Raw genomic sequence first — 26,803 nt, forward strand, 5'->3', positions numbered from 1 at the left:
AAGTCTTAGCCATCCCAACACATATTCAATAGGTTGTACAATTCACAAGTTAACCAGTAGGGGCTCCATCTGCAAAAGTGCTTCCTGCTAATGTCTGTTAACATGCTTTGGGATGACAAACCCATTCCCTCAAGTAAAAATCATTTGAATCAGATACTTTCCCCATTGGAGAGGCAAAATTTGATTTTGCTGGGATAACTGCATACTCCTGATATGAATTATTTCTTTCCAACAGGTCTGCCTCCATGGCTACCATATGTGGATTGTACAATATCATAGTCTTCAATAAACCTTTGCTAGATGCCAAGAACACAGATGATTCTGTCTGGGATGTTGATGGTTTGTGACTTCTTATCTCAGTGGTAAAGTAAGGTGCAACTTAAAGGACTTCAACCTCATGCATGCTGACACAGGGTTTCTCGCCCATAGCATAGGGAACAGGTGAAAATTATTCTAGTTGTTAAGTATACCCATGCTAAATATGCATCAGCAAAGAACTGGAGAAATTATCAGGTGGGATGTTCTGTTTAAAACCCATTTTGAACTTGGGTTTCATTTGGTAATAGGCTTTGTAAACACCTGATATAACCTAAATTCATAGCCACAGTTTTGGTCTCAGCTATTAAAAGCTAATAAGCCTTGTAATGGGCTATGTATCCATCAAAATTGGAATGCTCTATGTATTACATCACTGAAAGACATAGTTTCTCTAATGATATCCTTCCCCCAGTTGCCTCTGGGGGAAGAAGTTAGACCTTGGTTGTACGTACTTAAAGTGACTGAACAGCTTTTTCTCCAGAGAGAAAGGTCTCTTCTGCATTAAGTGAGATCTGAGATAGGAACTGACACAGATACAAGATCATAGTCTTCGTTATAGCCATTGATTTTAGTTGTCTATCTGTCAGGAGTTGGTTTTGTCTGGATGTACACACCATTTCACTTCCTACAGTTTTAATCCTAGGAATAGTTTGATATATAATATCTCTTCTCATGGATCCTCTATTTATGTACATGTTGGAGTTGATGTTTGGTTGTGTTGAAATTGTTGGTTTCGATTTTTAAGAAAACAAGATAACTTCAGACCTTTTGTTACTTAACTGATTATGTTCCATCCAGCAATCTGTGTTATCTTATAAGTTAATATGTCATCATACACTTATACTTCTTGGAATATACTTGGATGAAAATCTCAAACAGTCATATGTTATCATATATTGCAGGCTGTTGTGGTTTCCACTATTAATAGCAGTGGGATATTTATCACTGTCTAACTGATATGATTTTAGTCCAATAAATGGAGGCTGAGTTTGCCTTCCACAGCTATTTCTTATACCAGTTGCCTTCCCCCAGGCTGTGACAAATAAAAGAGCACCAGATTAAGGATTTTGTGTGTCTGATTTATTTTAGGAAGTAATGTCAAAGAACAGGAGGTACTCTGAAAAGAATTAACTAAGAAAATCCAGTCCAGGTGTGTTAACAATCTTTGCATACCCACAGACAGTTGGAACTCAATAGTATAATCCCCCATAAAGGCCCCAGGGATGGAATAAAAAGACAAAAATAACTGATTTGATTGTGTCTGGCAATCTGTCCCAAGCACTTAATTTTCACAGATCAACAAATTCCCATAGATTTTAATGTAACAGAACGTTCAGAAAACTAAGTTGATTCTCATAGTCATCCTAAATAGCACCACTACACAACTCCTGGGACAAAAAGTGACAGATAAGGACTGCAATGAAGTTATGTCTAGGATCAGCCTGTTGCAGATGAGGTCAACAGTTTGCTGAAGAAGATGTGAGGTACAGCATAAAGTGTTTGATATAGAGTGGTATTGATCACTGATACTTGAGATGTGACATCTTTCAAAAGCATTTGTATACATAGGATGAATAGAAGTACCTTAACGCCTTCCATATACCAAGTCTCACACTTCCTAATTTGGTATCTAATTGTGATAAAAATCTTTATCCTTGCTGCACTTGTGTTTAAAATGTTATTTGGTATAGCTAGACTCAGTTCCAACAGCTCACTGTGTTGTGGGATTTGATCACTTAGAACATTTTATTTCTAAATATAAATATCTGGAGAAATTTTTAGACATTATAAGGCCAAACAACCCAAACTTAGAAATTATAGACCTCATTTTAGATAGACTGAGAGAGACTCATGGGAACCAAGGATTAGTGGCCTCATAGGCTCTTTAGAAGATTCTCATACATGTGAAGCTTGAGGTTTGTTCTTGGATCTTATTTCTGAACGTCTTCCTAAGGGTATATAATATTGAAAGGAAATAAAAATCCTTTGGTGACACACGTGCTTTCAGGATCCAGCATGTATTCTCTGCCATGTCAGAGATTCGGGCTGGAATAGCCTTTATTTATTTTGCATGCTGATGAGTACATATTTATTTTTCTTATGTAGTATCTAAGCCAAAGTGTTTACTGCATCTGTCATCAAACAGAATTAACAGCAACTATATTCAAAGCTCTCTTTAGTTGAGAGGCAAAATAAGAAGAAGAGTACTATATCTACATCCTAGTCCAATGTCAGTGAGTCATTGTTTTTTATAGCCTCCTCCTCTTGGCAACTGGTGGAATCTTCACTTGTTTCCAGCTAATACACCATGGAAGAGAGGAACATACACCTCTTGACTAGTCTATGAAACATGACAAAGTTCTTCAGATATTGCTCTCATGATGACTGTTAAGTTAGACTATTTTAGCAGGCTTACTGTTCCATAAGAATTCTGCTATGTGATAAATCCCTGAAGAGGGAAGATGGCAGAAAGTGATAGCCAAATCTGAGGGACTAAGTTCTTAAGCTATAAAGATCTGCCAACAACCCTCTGATTTTTGAAAAAGACCTTGAACAGCACCAGATGAGAACAGCACCAGTCTGCATTTTGTTTTCAGGCTAAGTGACCATGGAAAGAAGACACTGCTAATTCATGCCCAGATTATTGAGTAAAGGGGTGTGAGATAGTAAATAGATGTCAACAAAGTTAATATTTAGGCAATTCATTTTATACCAATAACAAAATAGTATGGACAGTACATAGTCATTTCTGTCATCTCTGTCTTTAAAGTCTGTGGATTTCAATGTCAGGGTCTATATTTGACATGGGTTAAATAGCTTAACTACTGGGTTGATTGTAATCATGCAGACCTAAGAACTCAATATCTTCAGGGGGATTTCAGTTTATTGGAGTGTGAGAGGAGAGTGTTGAATGTTAGTTGCCAAGCTGCTTTCATAGAGATGCTGCATGTGACTATGCATAGAGATGCATGTGGCTATGCATTGCAAACTACTGTGAGTTACAACTACCAAGAGTTCAGGTAGAATACAGTGGCAGGCTGGCTGCAAGTGGCTTGTGATATCCACTTCCCAAAGTTGCCATTGCTGTGGAATAATCCTCTTGTGCACTGTAAAGATTTGTCACTTGAATTGGTTTAATAAAACACTGATTGGCCAGTAGCCAGGCAGGAAGTATAGGCCAGGTAACCAACCTAAGAATACTGAGAAGAGGAAGGGCAGAGTCAGGAGTCACTAGCCAGATACAGAGGAAGCAAGATGAGAATGCTGTACTGAGAAAAGGTATCAAGCTACATGTCTAAACATAGCTAAGAATTATGGGTTAATTTTTTTCTTCCAGGACTTCATTGTTTTCTTCTACTTTATTTGTCCTTTCCTCTAGTTTTTATAACGTTCTTCCCATTTTTTGTCTTTTCCTCTATATAAGCCTCTACCTTCTTCATGATATTATTCATAAGGCTGTTTTCTTCTGTTTCTTCCAATTTTTGATGTTCAAGTCTAGATGTTGGAGGAGGGCTAGGTTCTGGTGATGCTGTATTGCTCTTAATTTTGTTGTATGTACTTCTGTCTTGACGTCTGCCCATCTCCTTGTGGTTTGTTCTTGGTCTTATCAGTGCACTTGGTCCAGACAGAGCTGACAGATTCAGGAAGTCTCTCTCTCTTGTCCAGATGGGAGCTCTCTTGTCCAAATGGGAACTCCAGGGCAAGATGGGAGCTCTTGTCCAGACAGCAAGTCTGGGGCAGGATGACCGCTCTTGTCCAGAAGGGAAGTCTCTGGTCCAGAAGGGAAGTCCGGGGCAGGAAGGGAACTGGGGGCCGGACTCTAAGTCTCAGGAAGTGGCTGGGGTCTTGGGCAGATGGGCGTGGGGGCAGGGCATGGAGATTGCAGGGTCTGCCAGGGGTCTTGGAGAAGGGGATCCATATCTATCACTGTGCACAAAACTTTAGTCCAAGTGGATCAAGGACTTCAACATAAATCCAGCTACTCTGAACCTGCTAGAAGAGAAAGTAGGAAGTAGTCTTGAACGCATTGGCATAAGAGATTACTTCCTAAATATAACACCAGTAGCACAGACACTGAGAGAAACAATCAATCAATGGGACCTCTTGAAACTGAGAAGCTTTTGTAGAGCCAAGGATACGGTCAACAAGGCAAAGCAACAGCCTACAGAATGGGAAAAGGTCTTCACCAAGCCCACATCTGACAGAGGACTGATATCCAGAATATATAAAGAACTCAAGAAATTAGACATCAAAATGCCCAACAGTCCAATTAAGAAATGATCTATAGAACTAAACAGAGAATTCTCAACAGAGGAAACTCAAATGGCTGAAAGACATTTAAGGAATTGCTTAACATCCCTAATCATCAGGGAAATGCAAATCAAAACAACTCTGAGATACCACCTTATGCCTGTCAGAATGGCTAAGATCAAAAACACTGAAGACACCTTATGCTGGAGAGGATGTGGAGCTAGGGGAACTCTCCTCCACTGCTGGTGGGAATGCAAGCTTGTACAACCACTTTGGAAATCAATATGGCACTTTCTTAGAAAATTGGCAATCAATCTCCCCCAAGATCCAGCTATATCACTCTTGGGCATATACCCAAGAAATGCTCAATTATACCACAAGAGCACTTGCTCAGCTATGTTCATATCAGCATTGTTTATAATAGCCAGAACGTGGAAACAACCTAGTTGCCCTTCAACTGAAAAATGGATAAATAAAATGTGGTACATATACACAGTGGAATACTACTCAGCAGAGGAAAACAATGACATCATGAGTTTTGTAGGCAAATGGGTGGATCTAGAAAAAATCATCCTGAGTGAGGTAACCCAGACTCAGAAAGACAAACATGGTATGTACTCACTCATAGGAGAATACTAGATATGGAACAAGGATGACTGGACTGCTACTCACATCACCAGGTAGGCTACCTGGAAAACAGGACCCCAAGAAAGACACGGGGATTGCCCAATGACAGAGAAATGGATGAGATTTACATGAACAGCCTGGACATGAGTTGGGGTAATGAAGGGCGAGGGAAAGGGAGCTTGGGGGAGCGGGAGATCCCAGCTGGATCGAGAACAGAGAGAGAGAACAAGGAATAGGAGACCATGGTAAATGAAGACCACATGAGAATAGGAAGAAGCAAAGTGCTAGAGAGGCCCATAGAAATCCACAAAGATACCCCCACAATAAACTGCTGGCAATGGTCGAGAGACAGCCCAAACTGACCTACTCTGGTGATAGGATGGCCAAACACCCTAATTGTCATGCTAGAAACCCCATCCAAGGACTGAGGAATCTGGATGCAGAGGTCCAAGGCTAGGCCCCAGGTGGAGCTCCGGGAGTCCAATTAGAAAGAGGAGGGTTTATATGAGCTAGAATTGTTGAGATCAAGTTTGGATAAAGCAAGGGGACAAATAGCCAAATGAATGGAAACACATGTACTATGAACCAATGGCTGAGGGGCCTCCAACTGGATCAGGCCCTCTGAATAGGTGAGACAGTTGATTGGCTTGATCTGTTTGGGAGGCATCCAGGCAGTGGGACCTGGTCCTGTGCTCAGTGCATGAATTGGCTGTTTGAAACCTGGGGCTTATGCAGGGACGCTTGGCTCGGCCTGGGAGGAGGGGACTGGACCTGCCTGGACTGAGTCTACCAGGTTGATCTCAGTCCTCGGGGGAGGCTTTGCCCTGGAGGAGGTGGGAATGGGAGGTGGGCTGGGGGAAAGGGCAGGGGGATGGGAGGGGGGGAGAACAAGGGAATCCGTGGCTGATATGTAGAACTGAATTGTATTGTAAAATAAAATAAAAAAAAGAATTATGGGTTAATTTAAGAGTAAGAGCTATTTAGTAATAAGCCTGAGATACTGGCCGAGCATTTCTAATTAATATAAACCTCTGTGTGGTAATTTGGGAAGCAGCTGCTGGGTATGTGGGAGCGGCTGGTGGGACAGACACTTCTGCTTACATGCTGTTCTCATTTCAGTTTTATTTTGAGACAGGTCTTGCTAAGTTGCATAGGTTGTACTTGAACTAACAATCTTTCCGTCTCTGTCTCCCAAGTAGCTAGAATCATAACTTTGAGCCACTAGGACTGACTTACCAAAGTTGTCTTATTGTAAAGCCTGGAAATTTCTCTCCAAATGATTAGTCACCTCCATTCTAAAACTAAACCTTTTTAATTCTATTACTATAACTTCTACCCCACAGGGACTGGGTTTCCTTTACAATTAAAATTTGAAGCATATTATATCTTCTACATATATAAGGAATATAATAAAATAATGAAATAGCCACTGCTCTAGTTGATAAGACTAAAAATTTAATCCTGGAAAATTACAGAGGAATAGAGATCCAGTTTAAAACCTTGGTTCACCTGTATAAAAAATAATTACGTTTTTGATGTTTCTATAATGCAGCTTTCATGCATCTCTGATGTTCCTTATTCAGTTATCAGTTAAGGCACAGGTATTGTATGCCAGTCTCTGATCCAGATGCTGGCATTTGGGAACCACAGGTAAATTCCCTTCCTTGGGGGGTTTGTTTTCTTTTGACATTTCTGGTGATCCACATTTATTACTTGTGATTGGAGCATGTTAGTGTGATGATAATGTGGTTATAACAATAAGCATTGTAACTGCTTTTACAAGTTCAAATAGATTTTGGTGGACTATGATTTAAAGATAGAAAATTCTTGCTAATTGTGAAATTACTTAACACTAATCCTTTTTTAGTTCCCTTTCATATTTACATTTTAAAAATTCATCATTTATTTTTATGGTGTGTATGCATCATGTGCATGTGTAGAATGCTTGACTTGGCAAGCATGTGGAGGTCAGAAGAAAACTTTGTAAAGTCAGTTCTCTCTTTCTACTGTTGCATGGGTTTCAAGGATTGAATTCACATTACTATGCTTGCACAGCAAGCATCATTACCTTCTGAGCCATCTCACCAGACCTCACATTTATATTTCTTTTAGAATAAAATCCTTAGGTTATGATACTTGACTTGTACAAGTATTGAAAACCATACATAAATCTGTATTATTATGAAGTATGTGTAAATTACACTGTCCAAAGGCAAGCATATTTTTAAATTATATCACTAAGTTTGAAGGTGCTGGTTGTAGGATGTTGCAGAGTTTACAATTTGAGAATAATGCTCACTCAGCTTTAACAGTGTGGGTTAGAACATTTTTAGTGTAATATATAAAAGAAAATTAGAGTACTATACAAACCTAATCATCCACACAGTGTTATCCAAAACAGTATTAAATACATATGTGACCACATAGCAACAGTAGTTCTTAGCTGGGAAAATGGACAAATTCAACTTACAAACTCAAAATCAATACATGCAAAATAAACAAAATAGTTAACATTCCAGCCCAGGAAGCTCTTGTTTTCTGTAGATTTGATGTAGGGTCATTTGTATTGTTTTCATTTCTGTCTGTTGTTTTGATGTAGGATTTACAAACTGTGTAAAACTCAGAGAAAGGAATATTTTGGTATTTTGTGAAGGGAGATCTTTTTAGCAGCTATTTCAACTGTCTGGAGTCAGTAAAAGTGAGATACAACGTTCTAATAGGAGGAGTGGTCAGTAATATTCAGAAATATACAAACATACATATTACCACTGGCTGACATAAGCTATTTGAAATTGTTGCTTTCTGTTTTCAGAATAGGCCAGATGTTGATTTGTGTAATCAACTGAAGCATCCTCATATTTTCTGGAGCTACTCAGTATTCAAGCTCTGTAGACAAAGGCAATACAATGCATTCAAATTACCTGTAATTCCCATCTCTATTTCTCTGTGTTTCTCATTAATTAAACTTTTAAATGACATGTAGTAATTTTACAAATTCATAGGACACAGTGTGACATTTCAAAACATGCATTCAATGTAAAGTGAGCAAGTAGAATTATCTGACGTTTCCTCACCCCTAACATGTAGTGATTTTTATATTGTCAGCCATAGTTATTCTGATGTGCTATTGCATGATCATGTAACAGTTCTGTTTCCAAATTTCTGAGTAGTCATTCCCGTAATGGCTGTTCTAATTGACACTCTCACTAACAAGGGATAAAGGTGCCCTTCTTCTATTTCCTCACTAGCATTTGTTATTTTTATTCTTTTCAGGTCTAATACAGTTTCTACAGTTTATACATGCATCAGTCCTAATGTATATGAAAGATACTATTTCCTTGGAGTCATCCATCACCTCTGGCTCTTAAAAATTTTCCATTTCTTCTTTTGCATAGATCCCCGAGCCTTGAAGGGAGAGGTCCAACGAAGCCATCCCTCTTAGGACTGAGTGCTCCAAAGTCTTTTGTTCTCTGTATATTGTCCAAGTGTAGGTCTGTGATAATTTTCATCTAATGGAAGAAGTTTCTCTGATAAAAGTAGAGTGAGATACTGATCCATTGGTATAGCAATATGTCATTAAGAGTCGTTTTATTGCTATGTTCTTTCAGCAGAATAATAGTAGTAGGTTTTCTTTTAGGACCATTATCTATCTAGTCTCAGGCTCTTAGTTACTTCAGCAGTGTCAGATAGAGAAACCATGTCATGAAAGCGGACCTTAAATCCAACAAAAAGTGGTTGGTTACTCCCACAGTTGCACAGTATGTCTTCCAGGCAGGTTGTGATTATAGGTCACAGGATTGTTAGATATATGATGTGTAATTAATCGTTACTTCTCAGGGCATTTGTTTTATTTGAGTTCCATATATATATATATAATTTTTATTTAATATGTATTTTATTTAATAATAATTTATATATATATATAGTATTAATTCCTTATCTGGTGATGTTTTTGAATATAATCTCCCTTTCTGAGGGTTGTCTCATCACTATCCTGATGGTTTCATGTGCTGTGCAGACTTTTTGTTGATTATTATTCCACTTGCCAATTTTGTTTTCATGGTCTGAGCTTTTGGGATAATATTAAAAATATTTGCCCCAAACTATATCCTGAAGCATTTCACTTAGGCTTTCTTTTAGTGATTTCATGATTTCATCTCATATATTTAAGCCTTCATTCCATTTTGAGTTGCTTTTAAATATAGTATTTGGGAGTATGTCTAGTCTTATTCTTCTATATATGGATGACTAACTTCCCAGTACCATTACTGGCAAGACTCTTTATCCAGTGCAGTTTTTTTTTTTTACTATATTTGACTAAATCAGTTTGCATTCATAGATTTATTTATTTATTTATTTATTTATTTATTTATTTATTTATTTAAATCTCTCTTCAGTTTTATGAGTTCATATGTCAGGTTTCATGCTACTACCTTGCTGTTTTGGTTACTATACTGTTGTGGGATATTTTGCGTCAATTTTATCTTCAATTTCATTCTCTTTGTGCAGGGTTGCTTTACTACTTAGGATTTTTTTACAGTTCCATACAAACTTTAATTTTTTTGCCTTAGTTTTATGAAGAATGCCATATTCTGATAAATGTCTCATTAGATCTGTCAATCATTCTGGTTAGCAAAGACATCTAAAAATATATTTTCTTTCAGTCTACAAATAGAAGGTATTTTTACAAATCTTTGCCTTAAGTTTTCAACTTATATATAAATGAGTATAATCATCATCCATGTTCTTGAAGCATCTTTTCCTTGGTTGTCTATTAGCATGTGTATATATTTCTAATGGACAACTGCTATTGGCCACTTGCCTAAGGAATGCTATTTCTCTGCCTATTTTCCACCTTTGAAGACCTAGGGTGTCTTTCGTTAAACTGTAGCACTATCGACTGGTGGTGTCTCATAGCTGAGTCATGAAAGCAAGAATCCCTGCAAGTAAAGCGAGCAGCCTTGCCCATAGTATGCCACCTACTCTGATCAGCCTGTCACTAAAGACTAAGGGCTAATCAATATAAGAGCACAAAGTGTTGGGTCTCTGCCTTAACACCAGTTAAGAACACCAGTTCTTTCCTGCTCCAGACCTGCTTGGGGTATCTGCAAATGCCTCTGCAACAAAATTGCTTCACTGTTCAATAACTTCCTTGTCTAATCCTCCCTTCCTCAAATCTCTGTTGGTGTTCCTTAAAGCACACCAGGGAACTTCATATGGCCAAATATCCTAGAGTCTCCTTCCAGAGGAGCAGACCCAAGACTGACTGGCAAGCTCTGTGATTGGTGAACAGAGTATAGAAAGAAGACCTATATGTGTCACTCAGCCTTTAGAGAGTCCTCCTTGCATATCTTTCTGCTTAAATAGAAGGTGTATTAGTTAGTGACAATTTGAGGGTCTAGTTCCTGGGGCAACAACTGCTGTGGAGTGTTGTCTGAAACTGAGGCTTCTTCTTCCTCCAGAATTGAAGTCCTGATCTTTTGTGATATTGATGCCTACCAATGGCATTTTGATCTCCATTGTCTGATTGCTTTGTTTGTCTTGTGACTCTGAACTCAGGCATAGGAATGTAGTTTCTTCATTTCTTAGGATGCCTGGAACTCTATGAACACTAATAACTAACAAGCAAAGGGGAAAATTCATTTAAGTTGCTAACCATAGCACTTGAAATTTAACAAATACTAACTGAATGTGAATCCTATTTATAATAATATGACTGAACATTATTTTTAAAATTAATGCATTTTTGTTAAATTCAGATCTTGCTGAATAGTCTATGAAAGCATATATATATATATATATATATATATGCGCGCGCGTGTGTGTGTGTGTGTGTGTGTGTGTGTGTGTGTGTGTGTGTGTGTAGGTGTAAAAGTGAAGGAAGAAATTTTGGTTTTTGCTTAATAGCATCCTACCAACGTAAACCTACCTCACTATCTAATTGACATCTGTGATTTTTAAAAATTGGTAGAATTTGCACATATTTTTCTTCATGTTGGTTATAAGTCTTCATGTTCACAAGCCTCCCTATGTATAAGAAGAATTATCAAAAATAAAAGATACCTCTCCACATTTTGAATCTCATTTATCATTCTGTTCCACATAGCACCAATGGATTAATAATTCTGTGCCCAACTGTTAGTTAAATGAAGCTCATAATATTATTACATTTGGTTCTTATATACATAGAATTCCTGTGCTACATTTGTCTCTGAATAGTATTATTAGAATTCTTCTATCTAGTGGACTTAAAAAAACCAATGCATATCTTGATGTAACTTGAAAAATATGATGTGAAAATACAGAATAATGGGTTGCATTGGTTTTTAGGTGGGCATCGTTCTATGTGAAGTTCAATCATAGGAATAATACCAAGAGAAAGCTGTGAGAAGAGCACTTTAAATAATTCACTCATGTGTGGAAATATGGGTCATCACAAGAATTTGAAGTGGTTTGGGCTTGGGAGCCATAGAGACCTTTAATTAAGTCAAATACTGTCAATTGATATGGATTTTATTAGGCTTTATAGCCTTTGAATAGTATCTTGTACTCTGAATAACAATATTAACAGAGTATTTACTGTAACAAATTTCCTAGCCAAAATGTATTTCCTTAAAGACATTTGTACTAGCAGAATAGTAATAAAGCAGTATTAATGGTATATATGCAAAATAGGAATGCAGTGTGGCAGACCCCCCCCAACAGTTGTCACCGTTCTCTTCCTTGATAAGGACATTGTTTTACATAGGCAGTGAGCAGATATTTTAGATATCAGAGAAGCTAGCATTTCCCATCCACCAAGTTGCAAAAATAAGCTATAATTAATCAAGTGGATCTACCCCTTTTTATTAGTTTGCATATAGCATTCCTTCTAATTCTTACTTAAGATAGTGTTAATAGAGTTTGAGGACACCTCTCCAGGAGGTTTGGAGAAAGTGTTTTAATTCCTGACAAAGAAAGGAGAAAGGTGTATTTATATGGACATATTATCTGCTGTGAATTTTGTTTCTTCCTCATAACTCATGATGATTTAGTGCTTAGAATCATAGAAGACACGGTGGAATATGGAGATCATGTGCATGACGAAGAACATCCAGCCTACAGAACACGATACCATCACAGAAAAACAGAAAATCTCTTGAATTTTTGTAAAGTAACTTGCTTTATTGCTTAAACCATTGTTGACTTGGTATTTGAGATTTTGCTTGATATTCACAAAGCAAAGTATAGATCTTGCTAAAATATTGATACTATTCTTCATCTGTTGGCAACAATTTAATAGCAGTAAAATTAATGCAATATGATATTTAGAAGATGTTGCAATGACCATTGATGGATAGTCCCCTTGTGGAGATTTCTGAAACACTGATGCAACATTTTCTACCAAACCTCTCTTTGACAAGCTGACTAACACACAAGAGCCTTTGGGGATTTACTCACCAAGTACCTCTCAGTGCAGATCATGAGATCTGGGAAGAGAGTTCTCTGCAGGGCATGCCTTGCTTTACTAGGAAATGAAGAATCAGTGCTTAAGATACATTGGTTCTGGACATCATCACTGTTGTTTACTGACTTCTGATTTCTATAGGGCAGAAACCAGAGGCATAGCTGAAGTTTTGCTGTGTCCTGCCTGGTCCACAGCCTCTCAGACTCAAGTAAACACACAGAGGCTTATATTAATTAGAACTGCTCAGCCATTAGCTCAGGCTTACTACTGACTAGCTGTTATACTTAAACTCAGCCCATTTCTGTTAATCTATATGTCACCATGTATTCTGTGGTTTTACCTGTGTGGCATTACATGCTGCTCCCTAGACAGCAGGCTGATGTCTCCTCATTCAGCATTCCTCTTCCCAGAATTCTCCTTGTCTGCTTATCCCACCTATACTTCCTGCCTGGCTACTGGCAAATCAGCATTTTATTAAACCCGTGTACAAAAGCATTATCCCAAAGCATTTTCCCTTTTATGTTTAATTAAAAAGGAAGATTTTAACTTTAACATAGTAAAATTACATATAACAAAACAGTTATCAAGCAAGAATTACAGTTGCAATATTTAGTCTATTTGTATTTGGCAAAATTAAAGAAAATATTCTATCTATCCTATATTTGTGAGTCTAAGGTTTCATATCAAACATAACTTTTATCATAACTAAGAAAAATTATAGCTATCTAGTCTTTAACATCAAAGACTTCAGAATGATACAATACTACCTAAGTAAACAGGAAGAGCATTGTAAGCAACTTCCAAAAATCTAGAATGACAGAGACAGCTGCCTGCCTGGACAGTTGCCCAAAGTTCCTCTGTAATGTTGGGGCATCCATCTTTAGCCCATAGACCTAGTCTCTCACTCATTTTTTTCTTTGTGTCTGTAGAATGTCTGGCAGTCTCCTCAGTGAAGCAAGAACCTAAAAGACCATCTCACCTTGCAAAGTTCAGTGGTCACCTTTCTATGGGTCCTGTATGTTCAGTTGATATAACATTTAGTCAAGCATTCTAGGCAAGAATAATTTCTTGCCCAAATGGCTATTTTTGCCAAGAAGAAGATAAACTCCATATGGAGTGTCTTCAATGCCCATCTTTCTCTTTGAAATAAATTGGTACTGCCAGGAGCAGATGTGTCTCAGTGTCCAGAAAGTCTAAGTTTTTAAAACATTTTAAGTGCCATATTCTGTAAGTCTCTGAAGTGTTTGAAGATTACCTACCTAATTGAAATATATCTATGTATACCTAGAAAACTTAACTAACATGACTATAAGTTTGATTATCATAGAAAACTAATTATTAATCTGTATTTCTCAACTATACACTACAATTTCAAACGAGTTGCACAAAGTACTTTAAACATGAGTAGAAATATACATAGAGTATTATTAAATTAACTTTAAATTTGTATCAATAAACTAAAATCTATAGCAATGTAAAATAATTATCTTATGTTTTTATATCATATCCCCCTTTCTTCTTTTAGAAAGAGATTGACTATGACCAATAACAATTTGTGACCAATAACCTTAACAAAGATAAATATCCATAATCTATTTCGGGGTAATGTGGATGTAGTTTTCTAGGCTACTTTCTGCTGATAAAGGGTGCTGTATTCTTATAGGGATTCTGAGAAAATTAAGAATTATGGTCAAGTCATGATTGAAATAGTCTGTGGGGCTGCATTGTCTGAGTCAGTTGCCTTGAAACCATTCTGGACATTGGATCATCTGGGCCTTGATGTCATCTTGTATGACTACTACACACCCAGCTGTGACTAGGACCCTCTCTCAATGGACTCCTACTTTCATTCATCTTTTTTCCTTCAACTCAGGGTTCTGGGATTACAGAGAAAAACCTTAAGATTCATGGATTTAATATGATATAATGGTATTGATGAATTTTTCAATAACCTCTATTTATAGAGATTAGAAATAAAAGATGGACTATAAAGTGATTTAGAGTTATTTTGTTGGTTAATTTCCATAATATTAGAAAGTTGACATGATTTTTCTCTATTAAATTAAACAAAGACATCATTAACTGAGTAACTGGTTTGCCAAAGGAAATACAAAATCAATTTATAAAAATAAATAAATGATCCAGCTCAGACCCATACAGTCTCCATCTGCATATGGTTGTGGTTGTGTAGCTTGGTGTTCTTATAGGACTCCTAACAGTGGATTGTCTCTGATTATTTGCCTGTTCTTGGGTCTCCTTTCCTTCTGCTGGGTTCCCTTGTCCAGCCTTGATATGAGGATATGTACATAGTCATGTTGTAGCTTGTTATAGCAGGTTCAGTTGATATCCCTGGGAGGTTGCTCTTTTCTAAAGGGAAATGGATGAGCGATGGATCTTTGGGGAAGGGAAACTGGCTGGTAGGAACTTGGAGGAGTGGAGGGAGGGAAAAATTGTGGTCGAGATGTAATATATGAGAGAAGAATAAATTTTCAAAATTATAAATGGATAAATTATTTATAATTTGCTACTACTACAGTGCTGGGTATTAAGCCCCGAGCCTTGTGCACTATACAAGTGGAACTGAGGCATAGCATCAGCCTAGAAATTATTGAATAATGTAATGAGCATTTGATTTCCTTCAGAAGATATTTGACTTACAATCTGAAAGGAAATCTGTATTTAAAATTTTGACTTACATAATTTTCTTACTATGTAGTTGAATTTATTTTAGTGTTTAACATAAAGGTTTTTTCAGTCTTGAAACTTAATTCATAGTCATTGAAAATATTTTATTCTTAAGAGAATATTAAACATACGAGGGGGAAAGCCAAATTACAAATTACATAATTATTTTTGTGTTACTATTTTACTATCAAGATTTGTATTCACTTGAAAATATGCTGCTTGCCACTATAATCTTCCCAAATGATGCAGGTATGTTAATGGAAGGCAGGACACCTATTTAAATCCAGTAGCAGATGTAAAGAGTCAACTCTTCATTTTAATTCTCAATGTTTAAATCAAAGTCAAGTTGTACCCACATGGTGAAGTTTGGCATCTTTTAAGTTTTCTTGGCATTACTCACCTTGTTAAGGCCTATGCCAGGTTTTCTTGAACTTAATACCTTAATCAAGAGTCAAAGAGAAGACACAAACCCAATGTAAAGTCTGATAAGCTGGTTCAGTTTGTCTGTGAAAAAAGGAGCCATGCATGAAACGCTTCATGTACCTTTGAATGAAAGACTTGCTAGCACAAGTGGACCTTTATTGAAGAAACCTTCACTGCTAGCCTATATCCAGATGAACAGTTCAGCTGGAATGCACTGTTAGACTGATTCTCCCTCTCTCTCTTCCCCCTCTGCCTCTCTTCCTCCCTCTTTCCTCACTCCCTCCTTTCTCTCCTTTTTCCTTTTTTTCTCCTGCCTTCCCCATCCTTCCTTATATTCACTGACAAATATTAATTCTTTCTATTTAATAAACAAACAATACTATATATTTATAAAATACTTAATCTGCCCTTGTAAAAGATTTGATCAAGTTAATTGACAAATCCACCACCTTACCAGCTACTCACTGTTCTGTAGCAAGAATGGTTAGAATGACTATTTGACCGATCATGAAATATGTAGTGCCTAACTGTGGTCATGCACTTCAATATACTGCTAACACTTATTTCTTTATACTCCACATTTTACCAACACCTTCCCTTGCCCATTTTTCTTCCTTTTTCTCTGACTCTATAATTAACTTTCTACCTTTTGTTTCTATGATGCCAATATTGTTTGACTCCACATATAAACTGTATCATTCATATGAATGATTTATTTTATATATTATAATGCCCCCAAGTTCATTTATGTCATTACAAATGACAGAATTTACTTTTAAAGACATTCCAAATATTCCATTGTATAGATGTAGTGCATATTCTTTGTCCATGCGTCCCTTAGTGGACATTTATACCAACTCCAAATCTTGACTCTTCTGAATAATGTTATGGATAGGAGAGTTCACATAGCTCTTTGAGATCTTGATTCCAATTTCTTTGGATGTATTCCCAGAAATGGGATTGCTGGGTCACCTAGTAGCTTTATATTTAATGTTCTTGAAGAACTATCAAGCTGCTTTTCATAACAGCTATGAATTTGCATTCCCACCCACAGTGCTCAAGGTTTCCTTTTGTTTTGCAGCCTCACTGAATTTCTTTATTTTAACACCTAACATAATAGGTGTTAGGTGAGACCTTATTGTGGTTTTAATTTATATTTCTCTGATGATCACTTATTTTTATCTTGAATTCATATACCTGTGGTTTCACACATCTCTTCTCTTGTGAAATATCTCAAGTACTTTGACCATTTTCATATGAAGTCATATATTGGCTCCCAAATTATCTACATTTCTCATTTGCTTTGAATATTTAGCCCTCCTACTTTCACTAAGTTGTGGTAATGAAAGCCAATCCATGTAATTTATCTCTCTGTAAAATGATTTCTTAGTTTCACTAATATTTCTTAATTGTTTTTCTAGTCTCTTCTTTAATGCATTTCTGATTTATACTATTTAGTTCCTTTGCTAATTTGAGACCTTTTCCCCATATTTTCTAGCTTGCTGGGTAATAAAGTTAGACTATTCATTTAGCTGCTTTTTTTTTCTTTCAGCTTTTTACATTTTTCATTATTTCATTTGTTTTTTGAGATTCTCATATAATTATATAATTCCACCCTTCCCTTTCATCTCTTCAAATGCTCTCGTATACCCTCTTTATTCTATTTCAAATTCATTGTTTTGTTTTTCATTAACTGTTCTTACATGCAACTCATATCTATATCATCTATATCTATATTTATAACTATGTGTGTGTGTGTGTGTGTGTGTGTGTGTGTGTGTGTGTGTGTGTGTGTGTATTCCAAAATACATGGATACAACCTATCCAGTCTGCATAATGTTAAATATATGTATGTTTTCAGGGTTGACCTATTGGTATTGGAATAACATTTGGTGTGCTCTGCACTAGAGATTACTGTTTATCACACTCTTAGATGCCTGTAGTTCTTTGAGTAGGAGTTCTCTGAGGACTCTTGGGCTTTCATCCATTGACATGTCTATTGCTGTTGTCCTTGTTCAGCTCTTGATTAGGCAGTTATGCTGGTGAGACTTTATGGGTGTAGCTCTGCTATTCTTAGTAGACAAAACCTCAAACAAACCCCCTGACTCTGCAACTTACAATCTTTCTGATCTCCCTTCTGCAATAATCCTTGCTTTAATTATAAGAGTTGTATTGTAGATGTATCCATTGGGACAGGGATCCAAACTCTGCATTTTGATTGGTTGTGGTTTTCTCTGATGATCTGTTTCTTTTGTAAAGAGACGCTTCCTTGATGAAGGATGACAAAGAACTATATCCTTTTTTTCCCAAATAGTTTGTTCTTGGTGTATAGATACTGCTAATTTCTAAATGATGATTTTTAAAACATTCAGTGTTACTGAATTTATTATTATTATTTCTTATTTCTACATGTTTGTTCCTGGAGTTTGTTGGGTTTCTATGATCATATCTCTTCAAAAAGAGGTGATTTTATCCTTTTTTTTTTAAATTTGAGTGTTTGTTGTATCTTATTTTCATCTAATTCATCTGGGTAGAACATCCAGTATAACATGGAATGCAAGTGGAAAGAATGAACATCATTGTATTTGAGGCTTTTTATTTAGATTTTTTTAGCATTGAGTATGATATTTAACTCATTATATAATAATAATAATAATAATAATAATAATAATAATAATAATAATGCAGATAACCTACAAAACAAAAAAAAAAAAGATCTTACAAAGCCAAGAAATATGGAGACAAAGAACCATTTGGAAATAAGTAGAAAGGTATTATATAAGTGTATATGGGTACTGAGAAGTGATACTGCAGATATGGTGGTGTGGAGAATTGGGTACTTACTCAGAATTAGTTAAGCACCTTGGGAACCTAGGGTTGGTCAGGCTATCTGGAGGATGATCTCCATTAATGACTCATGCTCTGGACTATTTGCTCTGTAAGCTTAAGGGATCTTGTCAGTGACAGCCTCCTCCTCTGATACGGTTGACCTTTGGTAAACCTCAATATGCTCACTAATGCATTGAAAGAATTACAGATGATGGATCCAGATGATAGGTTAACACACCACAATATATCACTGGGGGAGAGCTTTTGTACTGCATTCCTCCAAAGGACCATCTAGGGAACAATATGTCTTCAAGATAATTTCATTTAATTACTGTCTGGAAAGTGCTATGATGTCACAGGTTGCTTTTAACTCTTTAGATACACAGCAATTTGAGGTAGGCCACCAGAAAACTGTTGAGACCTTTAGAAAAATCTCAGTAATAATTTTTTAAAATTCACTTCTTCAGTTAACAAATCATAAGTAAATAATACATGACACTCAATAACTAATTTGGGTGTGTCCTTGACTCAGCAATGGAATAGGTTTGTTCATTAGAGGTGTTTTAATCAGTTATGATTTTCTCTGAGTTCTGGACAGGCAATTACATATGTTAGAGGGGAAAAATGTTTTGTTGTTGTTGTTGTTGTTCAGAGATGTAGTATTTCCTTGAATGGATGTAGCCCACATGACCAGTTTAGTAACTGATAAACATTCGACTTGCTTCCATTTGGGGCTATTCTAAATTAGTGATGCTATAAATATTTGCATGCAAATTTTGTTTAAATACCCGCTTTATTTTTGTTAAGTTAAATAATGTTACCAAGTTATCCAGAATTGGTATATGAATTAATCTCTCCTATTTTAAGAGAAAAAGAACATTACCTAATATTAAAGGAAGTAAGGAATTGGTCTACTTTTTCCAAAGAATGGGAAAACTGTCAAATATAACATAAAGAATTAGAGTTTAATTTTCCTCTACTTATAGGAAAGGCCATGTTTAAAGCATAAAAGAGTAGCTGTAGAGAAGCAGGGGCTCTGATTGAATAGAAATGATTTCTTCATTTACAGATGGGTGCTGTGTCTTACATTCCCTTCAACTTACCCCCTGTGTCTTTTGCCATCTTAATATTATTGTCTAATATGCCAGTCAGTTGCAGCTTGAGTATTATCTGGAAGAAATAAGATGAGAACAAACAGCCACATGCTATGCTATGTCATTTTAGAAATAACTCCCACTAGTGGTTTGAATCTTTTGTCACTATACTGACAAGATTTCAAAGGCCTAGGATATATATTATTGATACTAATCAAAATCATAACAACAATAATTGGTTGTTTCTTGTGGCCACCACATAGAGGAAGCCAGAGGAAGCTTTCAAGTATTTATCAGGTAAATTTTTTTCCAGGCTTTATATGCAATTAGATTAAAGTCCAAAGCCTGTACTGTGTCTTGTAAAACTTTGGCAGCATGAAGTCTATCTGTTGCTACAGACTCTGGCTTGAATGCCAACCCAAGAATAGTGTGAACTTCCGTTTTGTTCTTGCCTTTCCTCTAGTACCCGGTTTCACACTGGTGAGTACTCAGGCCACAGTACAAGAATGTGGATGATTTCCTTGTCTACCTGTCTCTGTAGTTAGGCTGCTTCTTTTCTTCTTTCTATACTTTCATTACAACACACTAGCTGATCCTTATCACATTCTTGACTTTGACAATGTTTTCTGTTTCCCTTCACCTCAGCTCTTTGCTTGTAGAAGAAATGACACACTCTTCAAGGTCTGAGACTACAAGAAAAAGCAATTACAGAAGCCATCTCCTTGCTTTGTGACTCTTTGTCTCATCTCTATGTTCTTTTTCTCTCGCAGTCACAGTTTGAAGTATTTATTGGTACATTTCACTATTTGATACTTGTTTGATTTCTCATGAGTTGATGAAATGGCATATCAAAAATCTCATGTATGCCTTGTAGTAGGGTAAGTCCCAAGTGTAGTGGGTATCATGAACTTTATGTTAAACTAAGTAAATGAAGAAATTACTTAACATTTGTCTTTTTTTAAAATCAACTAGCTCACATAATACAACAATCCAACCTCAGTGACCTGAATTCTTTTATCTGTGTGTGTCTTGCAGAAGAACTGAAACCCAGGGCCTGGTGAAGGATGAACAAGTGCTTTACTAATGGCCTACATCCTCCAAACACTCGAGATTTCTGAGATAGGGTATAACTAGATAGATGAGACTGGCCTGACCTATCTAGTGCTCCTCCTGGAGCTACCTGTCAAGTCCTGAGATACTGATATTGGCCACCACACCTGGCCAAGTACTTTTGATTTTATCCTAAGTCCCTTTTAAATAACCATTCCCAGAAGAATAGACAATATCACTGTCATGTGACTTTCCTTCAGGATTAGTCAGATGGTACTTTAGGTCAGCAAGGTGATCAGAGATCAGGGGCAGAATGAAATGTCATCTTAGTCTTGTGAAAAATTCAACAACTTATACCATGAGATGCTCTGATAGCTAAGTTGTAATGGTTCATATTGTCACATTGATAGAAATTAGAGTCTCTTAGGAATCAAACCTCCATTCATGCTTCTGAGGGCCTATAGAGATTAGGTGAACCTCTGAGAACACAAGATAATCTTTCAAATTGAGGAGAGAAGACCCACTTTAACTTTGGATAGCACCATAGTATGGGCTAGGGTCCAAGACGGAGTCAAAAAAGATAAAGAAATGTGAGCACAACCACTTATCCCCCTTTGCTTTCTGAATTCAGATTCATTGTGACCGGCTAGCTGTCTGTTTTTATCGGCATGCCTTCCCTGCTGTGGTGGACTACATTCCCTAAAGTTGTAAGCTCAAATAAAACCCACCCATTCTTTCCTTAAATTGCTGTCAGGTATTTGATCTCAGCAATGAGAAAAGTTGACAAGGCAGTTGGGAACAGCTTAAGTCCAAAGAACCTAAATTTTAGAATCAGAACTATATTTGGGCTTTAGCTCAGTCACTGTTTAGCATTGTGATCCTGAGCCACTGATAAAATTTCTCTGTATGCGTGTGTCTATATTTAAAATGCATGAAGAGAGATGTGTACTATACAAACTTTCAGGACGATAAAACTTAGATCAAGGAGAATCCCCATGCTGTATTGTAGGCACAATTAACTGTTGATGCAAGATTTGAAGGTAGGGACTGAATTCTAGGAAGAACAACCAGAATATGAAGAGGTTCTCTGGTAGAGAGGCAATGGTCTATTGAAGACCTTGAGAGTAGACTTGATCTAACCCAAAAAGTGGAAAAGGAGAGTGGTGGGACATGATATTGCAGAGTCAGGAAAGATGAGTTGTTGAGGGCCTACAGTAGTGGGAAGCCAGAAATGAACCCAGTCAGGAAAGTCACACTGCATTTGGTTTTCATGGTAGCACATACCACATAACCCATGAACCACTCAAGTAGAATTTGAACTCAAATCTTGACTGGTTTCCCTATTTCCCTGTCTCCCTATCATTCCTTTATATTAGTTTATCTAAATAAACACTTGTCCTTTAATAAGATATTTTTGTTAAATTTTATTTATTTTTGTCATAATTTTACCTAAGGTCATTTCAAGCAAGCATGTAACACAGTGCATATTTACCTCATTCTCACTTATCTCCCCTTGTCATGTCTTTCTACCCTTCAGTTGTCCCTTTGTTCCCTCAGACATTTTGCTTCTACTCCTGTGTCTCCAGCATATTTGTAATTTGATATATATCTTTATGATATTTTGACTTCTTTTATTCTTTAATCCAATGACTTTGTAACTACAAATTACCCAATCCTGCTATACTAGGATTGTCATGAGAATTAAATGAGGAGCAAATACTCAACATAATGTACATATTCTGTAAATATTATCTGCATTTCTATTATTATAATTTATGTACATAGCCGGGGTATATATCAAACACCTTAGCAAGCTGAGAAGAGACCCAATTGTGTTTGGAGTGTTCCTTTCTGCGTCTCTCATTGAATTCTACCATGGAAGTTATTCTTATGAGGCAGAGTATTGAGATTTTATTTCCTAATCTCCTCTCTACTGGAAATTCACTTTTTTTTCTCTTGGGAGCAATTACTCATCTATAACACTCAGTTTCCCTGTCTGTAATGAGGTTTGAAGATTTGAGCACAAGTCTCTTTTTGGGATGGTAACAGGTCACAATGAGCTAAGAGGGCTTAGGGCCCATGGGAAAAAATGCTAATATGAATTTTAAAAAGCCAATGTCATTTTTGATGTCACGGTTGAAAGATGATAGATATACACAATGAATTACCCTTAATAAATTGCTCTGTGGAAGCAGCATAAAGTTGCCCTGAAGATGTCTAGACATAGTGAGTCTCCTTGGTATTAGGAAAGCTGTAGAAATGTCAATTAAGATGAATGCCCAAAGGCAAAAAGGGAAAAAAAGAGAGCCATCAGCTTTTGAGTCTAAGAAGAATCTGAATATCTTCCTCTGAACTCTTAATAGTTGTACCTAAATTTCTCTGCTGCCTTCTCTGCCTAGGAAAGAAGATGCATTGTTCTGTTTTAACAAACCAGAGTCTGAAGCTTACTGATTTCTCCAGGGTAAACCAGAAGCTATTGAATGCTGTTCATTCCTAATTCTAACTCTAAGACTTTCTAGTTAGATTTGCAAAGTCATTGGACCTTACATGAAGCCATGCAAGAAATCCTCATGGCAGAAATAGTCTGAGATCTCTCACTTCCCATTCACAGCTGTTTACCTAGCCATCTTGCTAGGTGCCAGTTAAGATACTGTTTTAATGATATGTAGAGAATTGTGGTAGGGAAAGCCTGGCCCAAGAACAAGATGTGGAAGGAGTCAGGTCAGTTCCCATTGTTTCTAGCCTTCATGAACCCCATTGTCTTTGTACCAAGCCATGCCTTGGTATCCCTCTATTGTTCACATGTCAAAGCTTGTCTATCATATACTCTGCTTTTTGTGCCTGGAGATGAATTATTCTTAATATGGTAGGGAAGGTAATAGCTGCTGAACTATCACAAAAAATTTCTGTGTCTCAGATTTTTTTATCTGTTAGGATCATTTTGCTCATATCATTTGTCCTTATTATTCTCTTGTAAAAAATTTAGTTATCAAGCCAACTGCATATATTAAGTAATAATTAATTTGGTTTCTGATTTTTAATTAACTGGGGACTTAAGCAGCTGCCAGATATAACTCCTGATCACCATGGGATACAAGGCTTGTGGCCACCTTGAGATGATATATCCAGTGGGGAACAGGGAGATTTCCAGCCTACCATGTGAAGCTCAGAGCTGCAATTAGGTGTTAAAATAATATTCTGACCTTGAAAACAAAAGCAATTTTCCTGTTCATGAAAGTATTTCAGTGTGAGAGAATCTAAGTTAGGGACTATTGACAACTCATAAGTTTTCAAGTAAAAGCCCAAGGAACTTCCAGGGGCTGGACAAATGACCTTTTAAACACAACTGAAATCAGGATACTTTCGAATTACTTTGGTAGTATTAGGATCAGCCCTGCTTTAGCCGAATGTCCAAGATGCATTTTATTATAAGGTACAATATTTTCTGTACCTGCTAACCATCATGAATTCATGGGTTCAAGAGAAACGTTTTTGTTTTTTCCCAAGGTGTGGAGAGAATACGTTAAGCACAGCTTATTTGAAGTTTGATTTCCAATTGCTGCCACTTGGGGAAAAAATGGAAGAAAATAATGAGGAAATTGCTGCAACTCATTTGCGTGTACCAATGCTTGCTTTTATTTATTGAGAACAAAAGCTACATAGAGCATTAACTGATGTTTTTTTTCTTATTTTAGGTAATGCTTAATTTAAATCTTGGCCAGAAATTATTTTAGTTTTGCTACAAGATTGTGTGTGTGTGTGTGTGTGTGTGTGTGTGTGTGTGTGTGTGTGTGTGTGTGTGAGAGAGAGAGAGAGAGAGAGAGAGAGAGAGAGAGAGAGAGAGAGAGAGAGAGAGAGAGAACTCACTTCAATACATGGAGAATAAAGAATATTTAATCCCATTCAAGCTGATTCTCTTAACTTCCTGCTGTTCCATCTCGTTATCCTAACACACGCTCATATTGTCTCTTTATATTGCACCATGCATTCAGTGTTATCAGCCAGATTCTTCACTTCATATTAATCTGTAAACCACAAATACACCTTGGGTATGCACAACTCTGGTCTTCAGCCAGGGAAGAAGACATGTGATGATTACATCCACCTTTCTCTGCTGTTAGTTCCTGGTTAGGTTTTCAGGATAATGTAAGGATTTCTTCCAACAAGCCTTGTCCATGAGTGCTGCCAAATGAGACAGGTATGAACATCTGAACATACATCATTTTGAATTCCTCTTATATATTGTCTTGCAGTTTTTATTTTCTCCCTCCCCCTACATGATAGACTCTCTCAAGTGTCTCAGGGAGGGTTCTTTTTCAAGAGTATATTCATAAGGTCCTAGACTGGAACATTTTTGGTGAAGAAATCCAAGATTGTATGCAGTGAATGAATGAGTGGATGCATTCATATTTTTTTTAAAGTGGAGGAACTAAACTGCCCCACCCCCTGCAGTTCACTGTATCATTGGTGTGTTCCTTGGACTATAAGATGTTTGGAAAAGTAGTCTCAGTCCACTGGAAATGGTGCTAATGAGGTCATTTATATATTTTTTGTTTTCTTTAATAATAATAATAAAAAAAACTTGCCAAAAACAGTGGGAAGGAGAGAGAAAAGTTACCATGGCAACCTCCAACGCTGTACCTCTGAAAATTCAGTTTATACATTTAAAAAAATATGCCTTCACTTTTCCTTGTAGAGACTGAGATTTTGTTAACTGCTGAGAAGTTTTATGGAGGAGGCTTTAATGATACCTGTCAATTTTAGTGAAGGTAAAAACGAATATATATATATTTCATAGATGGTAAAATACTTTTAGCCTTGCATACTTTTTATGTTTCCAAGTTAAATGTGTTTAGTGACTTTTGATCTAGGGGTGAGGCTCACATCTAGTCCAGAAACTAGGCTGATCTCAGACCTTGCACACCTTATCATACAGTTCCTGGAAAGAAACCAGGCCTTTGTAACATCAAGTTGAATAACCCATCAAAGGAGGATAAAATAAAGACAAATACTCACCAAATGAAGCAAGAATGCATGAGGGTTAAAGATTTATATCAGATTTTGTTAAGAATCTTGGCTACTCTGTCCTTTACTAGCTACACGGAATGGAAGATGTTGGCTGTTTTTATATGCCTGTGTTCAATCATGTGTAAAGTGAGGCACATATTTCAAATGGTAGTATGATATTAAAAAAAACAGCATAACTAAGACATATAAGAGCTCAGATGATGCCTGTTGCTGCTGCTGTTGCTACTGCTGAAGGTGATGGTTGTGATGATAATTGTCATGATGATAGTGAATATGATAATGATAATGAAGATGGTTATGAGCTATTTCATTATTATTATTACTGTTTTATGTTTATAGAGTATATGAAAAAAAGAAACACAAGAACAAGCTTACATTGGTAACATTCACCCCCCAAAACACATTGATAATATCATGTGGCGAGCTCCTCAGCCAGCGAGGAAGAACGACCACCACTCGAGGGTTCTTCTCAGATCACACTTTATTGGAGCGCCTCTTGATTAAGGGAGAGCTGGAGGTGAGGGGCCCCGAGAACTAAATTGCAGCTGCTTATATGAGGATTCAAGCAAACGGGTCAGTCCATGATTGGATCCTGCCAGAATGCGAGCACGGGGAGCCACGGGATAGGATGAGGACATAGAGCCAATTACCATATACGTGCATGCGCGGGCCTAGGGACACGTAGTCCTAGGAGCATAGCCAATTATGGAGTTGTTTACAGCTAGGCTACCAGGAAGTCAGCGCCATCTTAGAATGGCGGCTCCCTACAATATCAGGCTCTAAGCATGTCTGTAGGGCATTTTCTTAATTAGTTTTTGATGTGGCAGGACCCAGACCATTATGGGATGTCATTTGTGAGCTTCTGGTCTTGGGTTATATAAGAAAGTAGGATGAACAGGCTATAAGGAGCGAGTGAGAAACATTCCTCTGTGCCCTCTGCATCAGCTCTTGCCTCCTGATTCCTGCTCTCCTGAGTTCCTGCCTTGACTTCTTCCATGACGAGCTGTGACATAGAAGTGTAAGCAAAGTAAACACTTTGCTTCATAGGTTG

General features: G+C 36.9%; 1 long non-coding RNA gene across 1 annotated transcript in view; it reads left to right on the forward strand.

Moving 5' to 3' along the window:
- The first annotated feature begins 244 nt into the window (after positions 1–244).
- The window catches only part of LOC121829099 (uncharacterized), a 68,282-nt gene continuing 41,723 nt past the window's right edge, over positions 245–26,803 (forward strand). The window contains exon 1 of the long non-coding RNA XR_013050339.1: positions 245–339. This is a non-coding gene — a long non-coding RNA (uncharacterized LOC121829099). The remainder of the gene's footprint in view (positions 340–26,803) is intronic.

This window comes from Peromyscus maniculatus, chromosome 4 (genome assembly GCF_049852395.1).
Source record: "Peromyscus maniculatus bairdii isolate BWxNUB_F1_BW_parent chromosome 4, HU_Pman_BW_mat_3.1, whole genome shotgun sequence".
Classification (NCBI taxonomy): domain Eukaryota; kingdom Metazoa; phylum Chordata; class Mammalia; order Rodentia; family Cricetidae; genus Peromyscus; species Peromyscus maniculatus.